Here is a 16,852-nt window from a genome sequence, read left to right as displayed (position 1 = left end):
TAAATACACTAATACAATCGCGCACGTTGCTGTAAAAATTCACAACTACAAACAATAGCTGGGATAGCTCTAACGCTGAACACAGTATAACAAGATTATTGTTAGTAGTAGATTTAACATTCAGCGTTGATCCTAGTAAAGCCTGTTATTTTTACACGGATTTGAATACTAGATGGTGGATACCGGGTTCTTTGGTGGTTGGGTTTCAATTAACCACATATCTCAGGAATGGTCAAACTCAGACTGTACAAGACAACTCGTCCTCTGAGGACGAGTCCATCTCGATCCCCCCCCCCCCCACCGAGGGGAGAAGAACCCACCTCATAGCGTGTCCGGTCGCTACACCACCCCCTCCGTTCCTAGCCAGCAGTGGCTTTAACGGAGGACTTCTTCTCGCCCTCAAACTGATGCACACCACAGCTTACAGTTTAGGCCCCGCAGAGATGCCACCGATGCAGATGCCCCAAGGGACATCTACATAGGTAAAAATTCACCCCGAGATAGATTTACAAGTTTATGCCTTCAGAATGAAGACAACGGACACCTGCAGCTATCACGTCGCCCTCAAGAACTAAGCTAGAAACCTAACCGCGGAAAGAAGACCCCGCCCCTAGATCCTACTATAATGAGCCACTTTCTGAATGTCTCAGATCCGCACTATCAACCTCAATAATAAACTTCCCACTAAAGTTTAACATCGAAATTTAGGCCTAGTTCCCTTAAGAACCCCGCTTAATACTCTAATGAGTTTCTATCTGACTCCGTTCCGGTCTGCCCGGGAGAGGAGAATAAACGCCTACTCCCGTACACCGACATCGCGGAGTCCCGCGTGACATTCACCATCTTTCGCAATTGCCGCCGAGATTCCCTTACGTACCACCAGAGCAGCACCCAGAGAAGCCCCGCCGACAGTGACTTTAGCTCAAAACGCCCTCGTCGGAGCGCGACCGCACCCGCCGGGCAAGAATAATCCCGCCCACCGACAACGGGCGCAACTCCGCCGACAGCCTGATTCAATGCATACCACCAATACATCTAACCGAGGCACGCTGCCTAAGCGCCTACCTTCGGCCAGTCAACTGCCCAGGCGGTCCCTAGCCACCCAGGTTCCTAACACCTACTAAATTCCCTCGGCGGTCATGCTCAGGGCGAGGAAGCGAAGGAAGCCAGCAACTATTTTCCACTCACTACGAGTCCTCCAGTTGACTCGTAGATCCAAAACAGAGTTTACTCTCTCGAGTTCCCTAATAACTCTGGTACGTTCAGCTTCGTACCGGGGACATATGTAGAGGAAATGGTCCACAGTTTCATCGACCCTACAGTCCGGACAGAAGCCGGAATCAACCAACCTAAACTTAGCCAATTTGTCCGTAAATGCACCATGTCCTGAAAGGAACTGAGTGGTATGCCGATTGGGGGATATCCAGCTAATCGCTCGCAACTCTCTAACATCGGGGAATACACCATGCGTATAACGACCTGTCAAAGAAGTGTTCCACCTATCTTGCCAAGAGTCAAAACCTTGGTCTTCGATCTCACGCATACGCCCAGTAGTAAGAAGGCCAGCCTTCCTAGCAACATACCGCTGGCTACGTTCCGTAGCCGAAATATCCGCAGGTTTGATGCCTGCAATCACAGTTACTGCCTCTCGCGAGACAGTCCTGTAACCTGAGGACGAGTCCAGCAGGATTGGACCCGTCCGGGTCAAGCCAATCCCGGCATTCGAGGAATTTAGAAAAACGAAGGGCAGACCTGATAGTTTTGTCCCGCTGGCCAAAGTAGTCCAGGAGGACCTGGACTACTTGTTCGAGTTTCTTCCCCTTCCCGGTGGCGTCAGGGTTGGGACGAGGAAAACTATCCTTCCAGGGTGGTGAAGATTAAAGAGGCGGCGTTAGCAGACGGATTTAAGACTTTGGTCTTTAAACCCAAAGAGATCAAAGGGGTTGCTGAGGTAGCTCAGGCCTCAGTGCACCCCAGCCCCTACGCTGATCTAAACGGGAAGCCAGTAAGGTGAGGAAGAAACCAGAGGTCATATTCGTTAACAGGGCGGAGAGACCGAAGACCACGAGCAAGGTTCTCAAACGTGACTTTCAGGTTGCCCTTTGCGGTAACCGAAAGGAGCTTCGTATTAGGGGCATAAAGGAGACCAGCAAAGGGCTGGTAATTGTTGTAAATAACTGTCCGAGTCTTCACGGAGTGAAGACTGTTAAGAAGCTTGAGGTCAAGGTTGATCACAAGCGGTTGAGAAGGGCCCGAGTCATTGTATATGACATCGAGCGGAGTCTCTCTGATGAGGTTTTGTCTTTCAAGAGCAAAACACTGATTTGGATGAGGCCTCGTTCAAGGATCAGTTTAGGCTAGTGTTCAAAACAGGTAAGCGTGATGCCCCACGGTATCACGGAGTTTTCGAATTAGCGGTTGGTCTCCACCAGAAGTTCGTGTCGGAGGGACGAATCTTCGTTGACTTCGCATATCCTGTCGCGTCGAGTACCTTGACGTATAGCGGTGCTTTAAGTGTTGTAGGTTCGGCCATAGGGCCAAGTTCTGTAAGTATGCGTCGGTCTGCCCGCATTGTGGCGAGGAGGATCACAAGCGTAACGACTGTCCGCAAAAGAAGGAGGCTCCGTCTTGCGTGAAGTGTAAAACGTTGTGCAAAAGTCATAGGCACTCGGTCAGTAGTAAGGAGTATGGTTGCTACTTGAGAGCTGTTGAGTTATATTTCAACTCTCTTGATGGTTAGGTTCGGTCAACTTAATGCCCAGGGAGCCTATGCAGTCCAAGTTGAGTTAGGTGAGGTTGTTGAGAAACGGAGCCTCGATGTTATTCTTCTACAGCACCCATACGTGGTCAAGGGTGATCTGCCAGGTTTTTCAGACTGGAATAAGTTTTACGTTGGTGATAGTAAATCCGCCGTGCTGTGCAGGAAGTCTATAGATAGTATCTTCATACAGCAGGCCTCTGACACGCATCAACGTCGAACGTCGTTGTTAAGCTTGCCATGAATGGTTTGGACCTGGTTGTAGTTAGTTCGTACTTTCAGTACAGGGATCCCACAACAGCAATTGGAAAGATGGAATAGAATTGTTAGGTGGTAGCGGGTCGTCCTATTCTTATAGGAGTTGATGCGAATGCCAAATCGCTTCTTTGGCACAGTAGGATCACGGACGATGGCGGCGAATTTATCGAAGGTTTCATCGCGCAGCATCAGTTTGATGTTTTCAATGTAGCCGGTGAATTGACTACCTTCGCCGGTGCAGTCGGTTTGCGGAGGGCCTTCCATGATACCCACATTGATGTTACCATTGGTAAGGATATCCCCGGTAGGATTCTGAATTGGTCGATAGTCGATTATTGCGAAAGTGATCACCAACTAATACTTTTTGATTGGGTAGGTGGGCTGGGGTGACGTTCCTGTTCCAGGCGTTCGGATAGGCCCAAGTTTTTGAATATTCTTGCGGCCAGGCTAAGAGTTTTTACTCGGAGTCTGGACGAGGTCCCACTAGACAAACTGGCAGAGAATTTTTCTTCTGCAATAGTTGAAGCCACTGAACACTCCATTCCCAGAAACACGGGTCGGGTCGGGTCGGGTTTGTGGACTCTGGAATTGACTGCGATGAAGCGGACTGTGGGCCGGCTCAGGAGAGCCGCACAACGTGCGGATGATCCTGATCGCCATGCAGTCTTGTTTGCGGATTATCGTCGGAAGAGAACCGAGTATTTTCCTAAGGTTAGGTATTCTAAACGTGATTCCTGGCGCTCTTTTGTGCAAGAGCAGGGACGTAAAGACCCGTGCGTTGTTGTTTATCAAGTACTTTGTCATAAGCGGAAAAAATACATTCTTCTGTCGGCTCTCTCGACCCAGGATGGTGTTGTTATAGATAAAGATCGTGTCCTCACTCATCTTATGAACGATCTACTTCCAGATGATACCGAGGTTGGTGAGACTTCGTATCATCAACGTGTCCGGAGGGAAGTTGTAGGTTTTCGCTATGAGATTTTGTTTTCAGAAATTACTGAGGTGGAAGTCCGTCAACTAATTTGTAGCTTGGCTAAAAGTAAAGCCCCCGGATATGATGGTATCACAGTTGAGCTCCTTGTTCGCACATTGCCCGTTATTGTTGGTCCCCTGACTAGGGTTTTAATAGGTTACTTTTAGCTGTGCATTTCCCAGTGTGTTGGAAATGTGGTGTGTTGAAATTGCTCTTCAAAGGTGGCGACAAGGATCCCACTGTAAGTTCTTCTTACCGTCCTCTGACGCTCTTGCCTGTAGTAGGTAAGGTTTTCCAGGTTTTGTACCATTAATAGTAGGTTAACTTCTAACCATATGCTGATTAGAAGCCAGCATATGGTTAGAAGCATATGGTTAACCTCCGCCCCGGCAAGGGCACAGAGGACGCGCTTCTTATAGTCATGGATTTGGCTTCGGCCACCGAGTACAAGTGTGTACTCGGCGTCTTCTTGGACATATTCAGGGCTTTCAACAATTTGTGTTTGCCCTCTGCCTTGTTTCAACTGCAGCAGCGTGGTTGCACTCTAAATGAGATTAGAACTCTCTCGAGTTACTTCAGCGACAGAACTGTCGTCCTTCGTGAATAGCAATTCGAAAGTAGGAAAGACCTTGTCTAAAGGTTGTCCACAGGGCAGTGTTCTTGGTCCACTGGTCTGGGTAGTTGAGTTTGATTCTCTCATATGGTTGCGGATGCCCAGTGGCCGTCGCATCGTGGCTTATGCCGACGATGGGCTGCTGCTGGTCGAGGGCAGCTCGCGTGCCGAGATTGAGTTCAGAGCGACACAGGCATGTAAGGTATTAAGGTTGTGAAGTCTTCAACATAAGATGGTTTTCATTGCGGAGAAAACCACTATGATGTTCTTGAAGGGTCGTCTAGCCGCAACCCATCATTCGCGGGTTATGATGGATGGCCTTCCGATTAGGTATGTTACTGTTCAGAAGTATCTGGGTGTTATCCTTGATGGGAAACTTCAATTGAAGGAGCACCTCCAGTTTGTAGCGAAGAAGGCCATTGATGCCTTCTTCGGCGTTCATAGAGTCATTCATCCCGATTGGGGGTTGAATTATCGTACCATGCGTATTCCTTACAGTGGTGTCTGTGAGGCCGTAATGTTGTACGCTGCGCCCGTCTGGGCTAATCGTTTACAATTACGATGAGCAAATACGAGCTCAACGTCTTCCATTGTTAGCTGTTGTCGGTGGCTACAGAAGTGTCTCGCGAGAGGCAGTCACTGTGATCGCCGGCACAAAACCCATTGATTTTTTAGCTACGGAAGCATAGCAAGCGGTATATTTCCAAGAAGAGAGGCCTTCTAACGTCATGCGAGAAATTGAAGACCAAGGTTTTGACTCTTGGCAAGCTAGGTGGAACGATTCTTCTACAGGTCGATACACGCAAGGTATTTTTCCAAATGTTAGAGAGTTACGAACGATTAGTTGGGTTTCTCCCATCGGCATATAACTCAACTTCCTTCGGGACAAGGTGCTTTTAAGGATAGTTTGGCTAGGTTTAGGTTGGTTGACTCTGGCTTGTGTCCGGACTGTAGGGTCAATGATACTGTGGACCATGTCCTGTATGTCTGTCCCCGGTACGAAGTTGAGCGTACCAGAGTCGTTAGGGGACTTTAGAGAGTAAACTTCTTCTTTGACCTGCGAGTAAACTGGAGGACCCGCAGAGATTGGAAAATTGTTGCTTGCTTCCTTCGATTCCTCACCCAGCGTAGGACGACCGAGGGGATTTAGTAGAGTAGGAACCTGGGCGGCTAGGGTCCGCCTGGGCAGTTTGATTGACCAAAGGAAGGCGCTTTGGTGCCGAGCCACGGTTAGTTAGATCTGAGGTGATTATCAATTATATAAGCTGTCGGTGGAACGGCGACTGCACTGCCGATGGACATGGGTTACCATGCAGCCGTGAGGTGTAGCGGCATCTCGATGATGGTTTATGAGGTGAATGTCACGCGGGACTCTGCGATGGAGTTGAGTGGGAGTAGGAGGTCTGTTCGCCTCTGCCTTGTAGACCAGACCGGAGTCCATAATTTAACCTAAGTCTGGGATATGAACTAAGTTGAGTTCAGGAAATTTAGGACTAAATTTCGTTGTTGTGATCAACATTTTTAGAGGTATGTTGTGTTTAAATTTGCCTCGAAAATCGAGACATTGACGAAATTGGCTCAAGTTAAGCAGAACTAGACGCGGGGGGTTGTGTTTCCGCGAACTCGGTTAGTTAGTTCAACCCACCGGGTTGGTCTAGGGGTGAACGCGTCTTCCCAAATCAGCCGATTTGAAAGTCGAGAGTTCCAGCGTTCAAGTCCTAGTAAAGCCAGCTATTTTTACACGGATTTGAATACTAGATCGTGGATACCGGTGTTCTTTGGTGGTTGGGTTTCAATTAACCACACATCTCAGGAATGGTCAAATTGAGAATGTACAAGACTACACTTCATTTACACTCATACATATCATCCTCATTTATCCTCTGAAGTATTATCTAAACGGTAGTTACCGGAGGTTAAACAGGAAAAAAGAAAGAAGAAAGAGAAGGTTAGTAGTTCAGAGGGATACGATGTAGGACATTCAAGATGTCCGGACGAGGCCTACAGCAAAGACAAAAGGTTAGTTAATAAATCACCGACGCAAATGTCTACCGAGGCATTTACATCGGTGGCATCCCAACGAGGCCACGCTTATTACTATGAGGTGTAAAAAGTCAGAGGGCGATAGACGACTCCTGTTAAAGCGCAACAGGGCTAGGAACGGGTTGGGTGGTGTGGCAACTTGAACGTCCCTAGGCAGTTGTCTTCCCCTACGGGGTTGGGGTGATGATACAATGAACCACGTCTTCTACGTCTGTCCCCAATACGAGGTCGAACGTTTACGTCCTGTTAGGTAACTTAAGAGAGTACATTACTTTCTGGATCTTCGTATCTGGATGAACCACGAAGAGTGGTCACTAGTGGCTCGTTTTCTTCGCGCCCTTGCGGTGTGTAGGTCTGCAGAGGGAGTTTAATCGAGGTACTCGATCGTGGTAGAATCCCGGGTGGCTAGGATTCTGGCTTAGGGATTGGATTGTTGGAATTAGGCGCATTGGCATCGTACCACGGTTGTATTGGTATTGTTTGTGATTCGCTTTCGGGCTTCCGCTGGTGGGGGTTGCCGCGCCGCCGGGGTATGTTAACCCGTGCGACAGGAGGGGTGGCTTCCCTCCGCGGGTAGCGGTCATGATCGTGACTTGGTAATGCCACGCGAGATAACATGATGAGACCGGGTTGGGATGCGGGGTTTGTCCCCGGCTCCTGCGCGGACCGGAATGAGATTGTGTTCCCCTTGTTAGGTGACCTAAATTGGTCGACTTAATTGGTAGTAGGTCTGAATTTCTATGTTGCGTAAAACATTATTTTGATTGGTATGAGTGTAGCACTGATTTAACTTTAAACTCGTACGTTTTCTGAGCCATTCACTGTCACGAACTGTGTTTTCAAATCTTTACTTGGCGCGAGGTTCGCGCTTCCGAGGTTAGTTTGAGTGAATCATGTTAGGTTGAATGTGAAGGTATCCGTTTGAGGCTACGTGAAGGCAAAATTTGATTTGTATTTTACTGATGCAAATGTCTGCCGAGGCATTTACATCGGTGGCATCCCGACCGAGGCCTGGCTGATGACTGTGAGATGTAATCAGTTAGAGAGTCTAAAGTCGACCTCTGGTAAAGCCCCTCAGAGCTTGGATCAGAGGGGGTAGTGTAGCGACCGGGAACGTCACAAAGTGGGTATCTTCTTCTTACAGGGTTGGGATGGATGGTCATAAGTTTCGCGACCATCTGAGGGGCTTGACCACCTCAGCCAGTATCTTGTCAGGCCCCGGGCTCTTACCGCTACTGAGCCGTCCCGTTGCAGAACGATCTTGTCAACAATGAAACGCCTGAAGTCCTCTGCGACCAACTCCACCCTAGTCGCAATCTCATAGACTGGGAACAACGCCTCCCCCACCTTCCTCGGAAGCCCGGCCGACATGGTAGGAAGAGACTAACCAAACTTACTGGTCGCTATATGGTAGGTGTCTCCTAAAGAGTTGGGAGACGCAGCTCCTGTCACTTCTGTTTTTTGGACTTAATGATCACGTCTCTGAAGGCCTTCTTTTCATGACAAAGGGCATCCTAGGCCTCCCCCTACCACCACCACCATTCATAATCCCTCACGTATCCCCTCTTAGCCCAGATACAGTACAGTCATTCTGGCTGCCAGGATGGGTTCAACCAATAGACCCTCTTCTGCCTGGTCTTCCCAACCGCGGGTTTCACTTCCGCTCACACCTTGCTCAGGAGACTCACTGAATCCTTGTAGGACAGGATCTCCATGTCCATGTTTTATGACCTCTCTTTTATGTACTTTCTATTGATCTATCTATAACAGTTCACCAGATATGATCACTGTTTAAATTAGTTCAGTCCTTTTCATCTCATGATGATGTGCCCAGCCAGCAAGTAGAAGTTACCTTTCTACTCTGAATTTTCTGATTTAACTTTTATTATCTTTCATTCTCCTCATTACTTAATTTTTTTCTTTGCCTTGCCCTTTTTCCATGCCCATATTTCAATTGTTTTCAGCCTTCCAAACTTCTGAAGAAGTATCTTCATCTCTTAATTTACTATTTACTACAGAACTCTTACTACATAATAATTGCTTCTTTCATTGATATTCTTGTCCTTTTATTTTCACTTTTATAAATCTTCAATTAACATGGCACCTAAGCACCTGTACTGTTTTACTTATTCAATTCGCTTCCTTCTTTTGTATAGACTTTCATCAGTTTATTGCTTTCTACCCTCGTTACTTTTGCTTTCTAATACTCACTTTTAATGCAAACTTTGTCATAGTGCTTTTAATTTTGAAATGATCTGCTTAGTATCCTCTGCTTCATTGCCTGTGCTTCATGTGTTCTGTGACTTTTCACTGATCCCTTCATCATTTTATTGAGCATTTTGTTCATACGTTTGACATATTTTATCTTTATGGAATTTAAATGTATAATGGTTTTTAAATTATTTTTAAACTAATGATTTTTTTAAACATTTTATTTTCATTGTACAACTCAATAAGCCTTTCTCCTCTCTCATTTCATATCTCCATTGTGCACTTTCTTGTAAGTTGATATTAAATTCCTCTATTCCCCTGCCCCAGCATACTAATTTTTCATTATTATCCTACAACAATCTTCACAATCCTCTTCATAAAATTTCTTCCTGTAGGTTAATTTTTCACTTGCTTCAGATAAAATTGATTCTTTATAATTATAATTCTATAAAGTTTTAAAAAAAAAATATTTATTTTGTAAAATAATGTAATATATAACTTATACATTTCATACATACATACATAACCTTAGATTTCTTAATTATTGTAAAAATTCAGTCCAGTTAAATGATAAATTGAAATAATCTACATGGATTTATTTCAGCTGCAAAGAAGAAAACAAATGTTTTTTAAATTTTATCTGATATTGGTTCATGCAGACTTGGAAAAACATATCATGGAATTTGAAATATAAGTATCTATTAACCTTTTTTCTCTTTAATTATAAATAAAAATGAAAAATACTTATCATAAGACCTTAAAAAAATTAAATATTTTAATATTTTGTATCTTACATTCTTGAACTAATACATCTGAAAGTGTAATTAAGCTTTTATAACATTTACATTTAGCTTTAAAGCTTTAAAGCTTTAAAAGCTTTAAAAGCCAGAAAGCTTTAAAAGCTTTTATAACATCAAAAAATTTTCAACTACAAAAAATAAAATCACAGACTAGTAAAAGGCTGGCTAACAAGCCATGCTCCTCTCTCAACAAGGCTATGAGGGAACCAAAAAACAGGTTCTGAGGTCTTTCATATAGAAATTTAGAGAGTGACCTGAATAAACCTCATTTTATCAATATTCAATTGGCAAATCAATCACAAAGTAAAACTGAAAAAGATATTTTTTTTATAGTTTAGCTGCACATTAATAGAAAGATATTAATTAGTTTGGTTTTTTATTTTTTTCTGTTTAGCCTCTGGAACCACCATAAGATATTACTTCATAGGATGAGTGAGGATGATATGTATGAATATAATTGAAGTGTAGTCTTGTAGAGTCTCAGGTCGACCATTCCTGAGATGTATGATTAATTGAAACCAACCACCAAAGAACACTGGTATTCACCATCTAGTATTCAAATCCGTATGAAAGTAGTTACTTTCATACGGATTTGCGGATACGGATTTCAGTAAAGGCAGTTGCCTTTACTGGGATTTGAAGCTTAGAACCCTTGACTTCAAAATCAGTTGATTTTCAATGATGAGTTCACCACTAGATCAACTCAATAGATCATTAGTTTGGTAACTGCTCTTTTATGTAATGGTTTTTCCTATCCCTGCTGTATCCTTTTTACTGTTTAGCCCCTAGGAATTATTGTCAGGTATTACTTCAGAGGATGAATGAGGATGATATGTATGAGTGTAAGTGGAGTGTAGTCTTGAACAGTCTCAGGTCAACAATTTCTGAGATGTGTGGTTAATTGAAACAAACCACCAAAGAACACCAGTATCCATGATCTAGTATTCAAGTCCATATAAAAATAACTGCTTTTACTAGGACTTGAACGCTGGAAATCTCAACTTCCAAATCAACTGATTTGCGAAGACGCGTTCACCACTAGACCAATCCGGTGGGTTAAGCCCTGCTGTTCCACTCGCACTAAAAGCAACAGAACTTAATGTATCCAAGTTGCAGTCCTGGTAAAAGTGCTATTACTTTCAGATCTCTACAAATATGCCATAAATATTTCTCATACTGAATCCTGCTCAATACAAGTTGCATATTTTCATAAGACTTCATGTGAACAGCGTATGCTGATGGTACTGATGGGTATTTATTTCCAGTGTGAAGTTGATCAGCTTTTAAACTAAGCTTTGAACTTTGACGATTCAATAAAAAGTTGCCATTCATCAGGATGGTGCATATGTCCCAAAGCTTCCAGTAAAGAGTCCAGATCATTACAGTACACTAAGTACTGACTGTCTATCACGGAAAGCACTTATTTTAGTGCCTGCTTGTAAAAGATGCCGTCCTTTCAGTCTTGATGCCAGTATTTCTGCTTGATTCTTTGATACATTTAGATCACGAACCAGTACATTTAATGCTGACTGATTAATTAGATGTGGTTCAGTATATTTTCTAAATAGTTTGGATCTCTTTCTTCAATGCCTGATAAGTCAGTACAAGATTCAACATTTTCATTTTCATCTGAGTTCCATGTTTCTGGTGATACTGAAATTGAAAGCTCTTGGCTACGTGAAACTCGCCACACGGTAGATTCAATGTCAGGGTATTTAACAGTACATCTAGTTTTAGCTGTAGTCCCAGTTTTCTTTATTACACAAAAATAACAGTCTGTTGTGATCCTTCGGTTCTCTCCAAAGCATTCGAATTGCAAATGGCATGTGACAAGATCCATTTAGTCAACCAGTCAACAATTTTACACAAGAAACACAGCAAATATGAGGAGCCCAAGATTTGTCCTGATCATCTAATTTACATCCAGAAAACAGTTCATACAACTGAGACTTCAACATTACCTCACCACAGATGTAGCAGAAATTTTTTGGATGATTAATGCATCTGTGAGGCATTGTTAATACATTACAATAACTAATATTGTTTAAAAAGTAACACTTTATAAAAACACTAATTTAATAAACATACACTCACTTTACTGAACAACATATACCCACAAATACAAAAGCCAGCTACAAAACTGAATGTTACACACACAAGAATTCACACTTGAATGAGAATTAAAAATATTTCTCAAGTCTGCACTACAGTTTATAAGTAAATATAATGACAGAAATAACTGAGTGGATGATGTGTTTATAGTAGAATGAAAATAAGAATGAGCATATTCTTGTTCCTTTTAATTAGTGTCTAAATAATAAACATGATGACTTATGTCTAAAAAATCAATGTGACAAAAATTAAGGGACTGTAATAAATAAACAAAAGCTTTTTATTGATAAATAATTTAATAAAATATCTTCACAAAATGCTATGCTTATGGAGTTCATCCAAAATACTACCTGACAATAAAAATGGTAGTTAAAAGAAAACTAAGCCTGATAGAGTAATTCTGATTCATATTTGAAATAAGCATGAAATATACTATAAGAATCAGTTATTCACTCTCATTTAACAAAATCATTGTTAATCAGTGCTATTTGTGAAATACCCTACAACTATTCTTACTCTAAATCATTTTAACTCCATTATAAATGTATTAATATTACGTAAAAATTTACTTGTAATGTGATTTTTTTTAAATATTTTTTGCATGTAGAAACTTTTTAAGTTGATAATAAAATACAAGGTACTAAATAAAATTTATTTAGAAATAAATTGGATATTATATAATAGATTATTTTATAATTGATTAGTAAAAATTAATAAATTTTCTTTACTATTAATTAATAAATTAACTATTTCTCTTTTTATATATACAAGTCTAAAATTTATTGTTTATTAAAATTTTCTAGAAACGTTATGATGTTACTTAAATTTCAATAAAACCAAAAAAATTACATTTATTTTCTATAATTTTCAACTGGAGAATGCTGTAAAATAATTCACTGACCAAACACAGAAAGATACATATATCAAAGTGTCATATGAGATTTTAGGTCATAGACATTTTGAAGAAGGTACTCTTTTTTGAGAGTACTAAAATTTAAATTAGAATGTATTTAAAGAAATTATTTTACATAAGACTAGAAACTAAATTTCTGCTAGTGATAAATGTACATAAAGAAAATAGTTGACATAAAAATGGCAATTTAATCATTATATATATAATTGCAAAAATCACGTATAAGAAATACAAAAAATTTAATTAGTTTAAGGAAATTTAGGTAAGAGATTTTGCTGAAGAAAATTTCCAATAGTATTATTTTGTTACAACTGTTTAAATAAGCAGGGAATTTGTAATGAAGTCAGGGTATTTATATCAAAACATCTGTAACACAATTTTCCCATTAGTTTAATATAATTGTCTAATTAAAAATAGAAATCTAATATCTTCATGTAACAAGCTCAAAACAACATAACATCAATAATATTTGTACATAACAGCACTTTTATTGTTTTTTTTTTGTTTTTTTTTTTTTTAATGATGAATTCATTAAATCACCACAGAAGCTTATGAAAGCTTGTATGAGAGAATGTACAATGAAATTTTTGTAGCATACAAAAATTGCCATAACTGACCAGGGATTCTAATTCAGATCCCCGGATGAAAGTGAGATGTTACTACTCTACCTCAAATATTGGCAGTTTATATGTAACATTATTAACAGTTAAATTATCAACATAAGTCATTAAGTAGCAAGCAAACAAAAGAAGCTAACACTTAAAATTATTAAATATTACACATGACTTGCAGTCAAACTACATGGTAACTGTTCTTCCAAAAGATTAAACACAGGAAATTAGCAACACACCTTCTTCGTTGGAATAATTGGTGACACTGTTGTTAGTGTTGCATTAAAAACCTTAAGAACTCTCCCTTCCCATGTATGTATTTAGATAATACATTCAGTTTTTACTTGAGTCGTTATTTGAATCTACTCATATCTAGTGTGTAAATTTCATAATTTTTTGTTGTTCATGTGCTGTGCATGATGTATATGTATATAATCATGGTTTATGTCTTATGTCTGCATGTCATATTTCTGTGAGATTATATGCCAAATTTGGTTTGTTGTAGGACTTTTTGTAGTTTTGAAAACTACATGTCTTCTGAACTGAAGATATTGATATTTTAAAACCTTTTTTAAGACATGCTTCACTAACAGCTGTTAGTAGTTTATAGCTACACTAACAGCTTCACTAACAGCTGTTAGTAGTTTATAGCTGTTAGTAGATTATATGCCAAATTTGGTTTGTTGTAGGACATTTTGTAGTTTTGAAAATTACATGTCTTCTGAACTGAAGATATTGATATTTTAAAACCTTTTTTAAGACATGCTTCATTAACAGCTCCAATGAAGTAGTTATGGCTTTGTGTGGTTTCAATTAACCACACATCACATGAATGGTCGACCTGAGGCTGTACAAGACTATATTTCACTGTACTTCATTTTCACTCATATATATAATCCTCATTCGTAATACCTAACATTAATTCCAGAGGCTAAACAGAAAATGAAAGGTGTGGCTTATAAGCTCAGAAATGTTCTTTAAAAGTACAATTTCCATGTAAGTTGAAAGTGGCTATTTATAATAATTTAGAAATAATGTAAGTTTTAGATATTTTGCATACTGTAGAATGTGGATTATAGAAATATGATTTATATGTAGTAAATATGACAATGATTAATACTTCTATTGAAGTAGTTTTATAGCTAGTAAACTAAATGTTTAAAAAATAATTATAAAATAATTTTGGTACACAATCTATGCATTATCTACAAAGGTGTAGAAATATTAAAGATAAATTTCATATTCACATTTACAAAATATTAAAGATAAGATTTTAATGAGATATTTGTAGAAATTCTTTTATTTTGATTAGTGTAATAATTTGAGTATTATCAACGAAACAGTGAACCATCATTATTGTAATATTCTGTTTTGTTTGTTATAGATTCATAATTTATGTTATTCTCATGTATTAGTATTATTATTTTCCTTTGATATTCATAAATTCCATGTGTTCATTAATTAATCATTTCACAGATTTTATATCCTCATTAAAATGTGTAGGTGAATTAATTCATATTTAATGTTGTAAAAAATGAATAATATAATTAAATACCAATAATTAATTTAGAACCGTTTAATTTAGAACACAACTTTTGCTGTAAACCTAAATTCATTAAATCTGTAGAAAAAATGTTCTCCTACATTTTATTTTTAGATTTATTATATTTATTTTTAGCTACAACTGTCAACAATAACTTTATAAAGTAGAACACAAGGGTCTGAGATGTATTTATTTTACAAGATTAAAATAATCTTGTAATGTTACTATGGTAATAAGAACAGAAATTCCTAAATAAAAAAATCTCATATCTTAAACACAATTATTCTGTTTTTGTTAAAGGTAAGAAACCTGCTACTATTTAACTTTTTAAAATTATTGCAAAACAATTAATAACTTTTAATTCAATGATTTTTTCATATGTAAACAACATTGTGTAGTTATATGCATTAGATGTTATATATTAAATATTAAATAATATGTATGTATATCTTCTGTAATTCTAAAAATAGTTTTAGCAATTATTAGATTATGTAAGATAAAAATTCTGAAAACCAACCCTAATTCTTGAATTATTTTTCCCTCTCATCCTTCTTTAATAAATCCATTTTCCCATCATTACTATTAAATTACCATCTCCTTTAATTTATTTTTTTACATAATTTTTCTCATCATATTCCTTTTCTATTTCCTCAGATTCAACTGAAAAGGTTACCATATGAACTTATTCTGCATCCTTGATTTGAGCTTTGATTTTAAAAGATTTTAAAATTGTAAAATTTCAGCATGCAATTTCAAATTGTACTTATTAGTTGTTACACTAGAATTAACCAATAATTACTGGTCTCTTAATAGCACATATCATAAAGGATCTTAAAATTGTTCATCATAAAAGATTTTAAAATACCACAGTAAAAAAACTGAGATTTCTTGTCAATTCAAAAATAGTTTTTGTTTATTACTTAATTGATTATAATTGAGAAAAGTGTATTAATGTTATTAAAATTTTTTTAACTAGTATTTTTTGCCTAACTTTCTAATGAAATAATTGAATTTTGAAATAAATATTTAGCAATCACCAATTAATACAACACACGTTGCAAAATCTTCAGTGTAAAATGAATGAAGGATTTTAACAATTTTTTATGATGTTATATATAGTTATAGAAAATGTATTACACTAAGAATCAGAAGCTGCACTCTTCTAGTGTTGACAAGAGAGTTATTTTTAAGATACCATTCCAACATGCAATTCATCATTTAAACCATTACCATATATAAAACAATTGTAATACAAAGCACAAAATGGAAGTACATATTTTCTTACTGGGAATTATTAGTTATATCAAAAGCTTCATACTATGATTTTAAAAAAAAGTTGATTTTTTGTGTAAATCTAAAAATAAAAAAAAACCTTAATTAAAAAAAATAAATATAACCCAAACAACTAATAAATCCATAATCACCAAGTTATACTTTGTATGGTTACAACAATTTTATGTAGAATTTAGAAAATAATATTTGCTTTGTTTTCCTCGAGAGAAACTGTCTACCACTTTATTGATTTCTTAGGTAAAATCCTCAGTAGTTGCTGTTTTCTCTCTCTAGACAGAAGACTTGGGTATTAAAAATTTTTCCTTTCACTGTTACTGTTGTAATGTTTTTTCATTGATTTGGTCACATTTACATCAGATGCCTTCCTGCAATCAATCTTTCAGTAAGTGCCACTACTTGCAGTCTAAGGTAAATTTCAATGGCTTAGAACTCCTTACAGAATGGATATCCTTTTCAGAAGGTTTTCTTGCAACTACTGATGTAAAGGAGGCTGGGTTGGACAAAATTTTGAGAATTTTAACTATTTCTGTATTCTAATGAGCTACCATAAAAAAATACATCCTTTTCTTAGGATATTTTTGCAGTAAACTGTAGTAATTGAATTTCAATCATACAATATGACATTAATTTACAGTAAAAGGAAATGATTTATTGAAATTTCATTAAAAAGTAAAATTTTAACAAATACATGAAATAAAAATTGTTAGAACATCAGTCTTCATTT

This window comes from Lycorma delicatula, chromosome 1, assembly GCF_047948215.1.
Source record: "Lycorma delicatula isolate Av1 chromosome 1, ASM4794821v1, whole genome shotgun sequence".
Lineage (NCBI taxonomy): Eukaryota > Metazoa > Arthropoda > Insecta > Hemiptera > Fulgoridae > Lycorma > Lycorma delicatula.
This window is presented reverse-complemented; position numbering follows the sequence as displayed.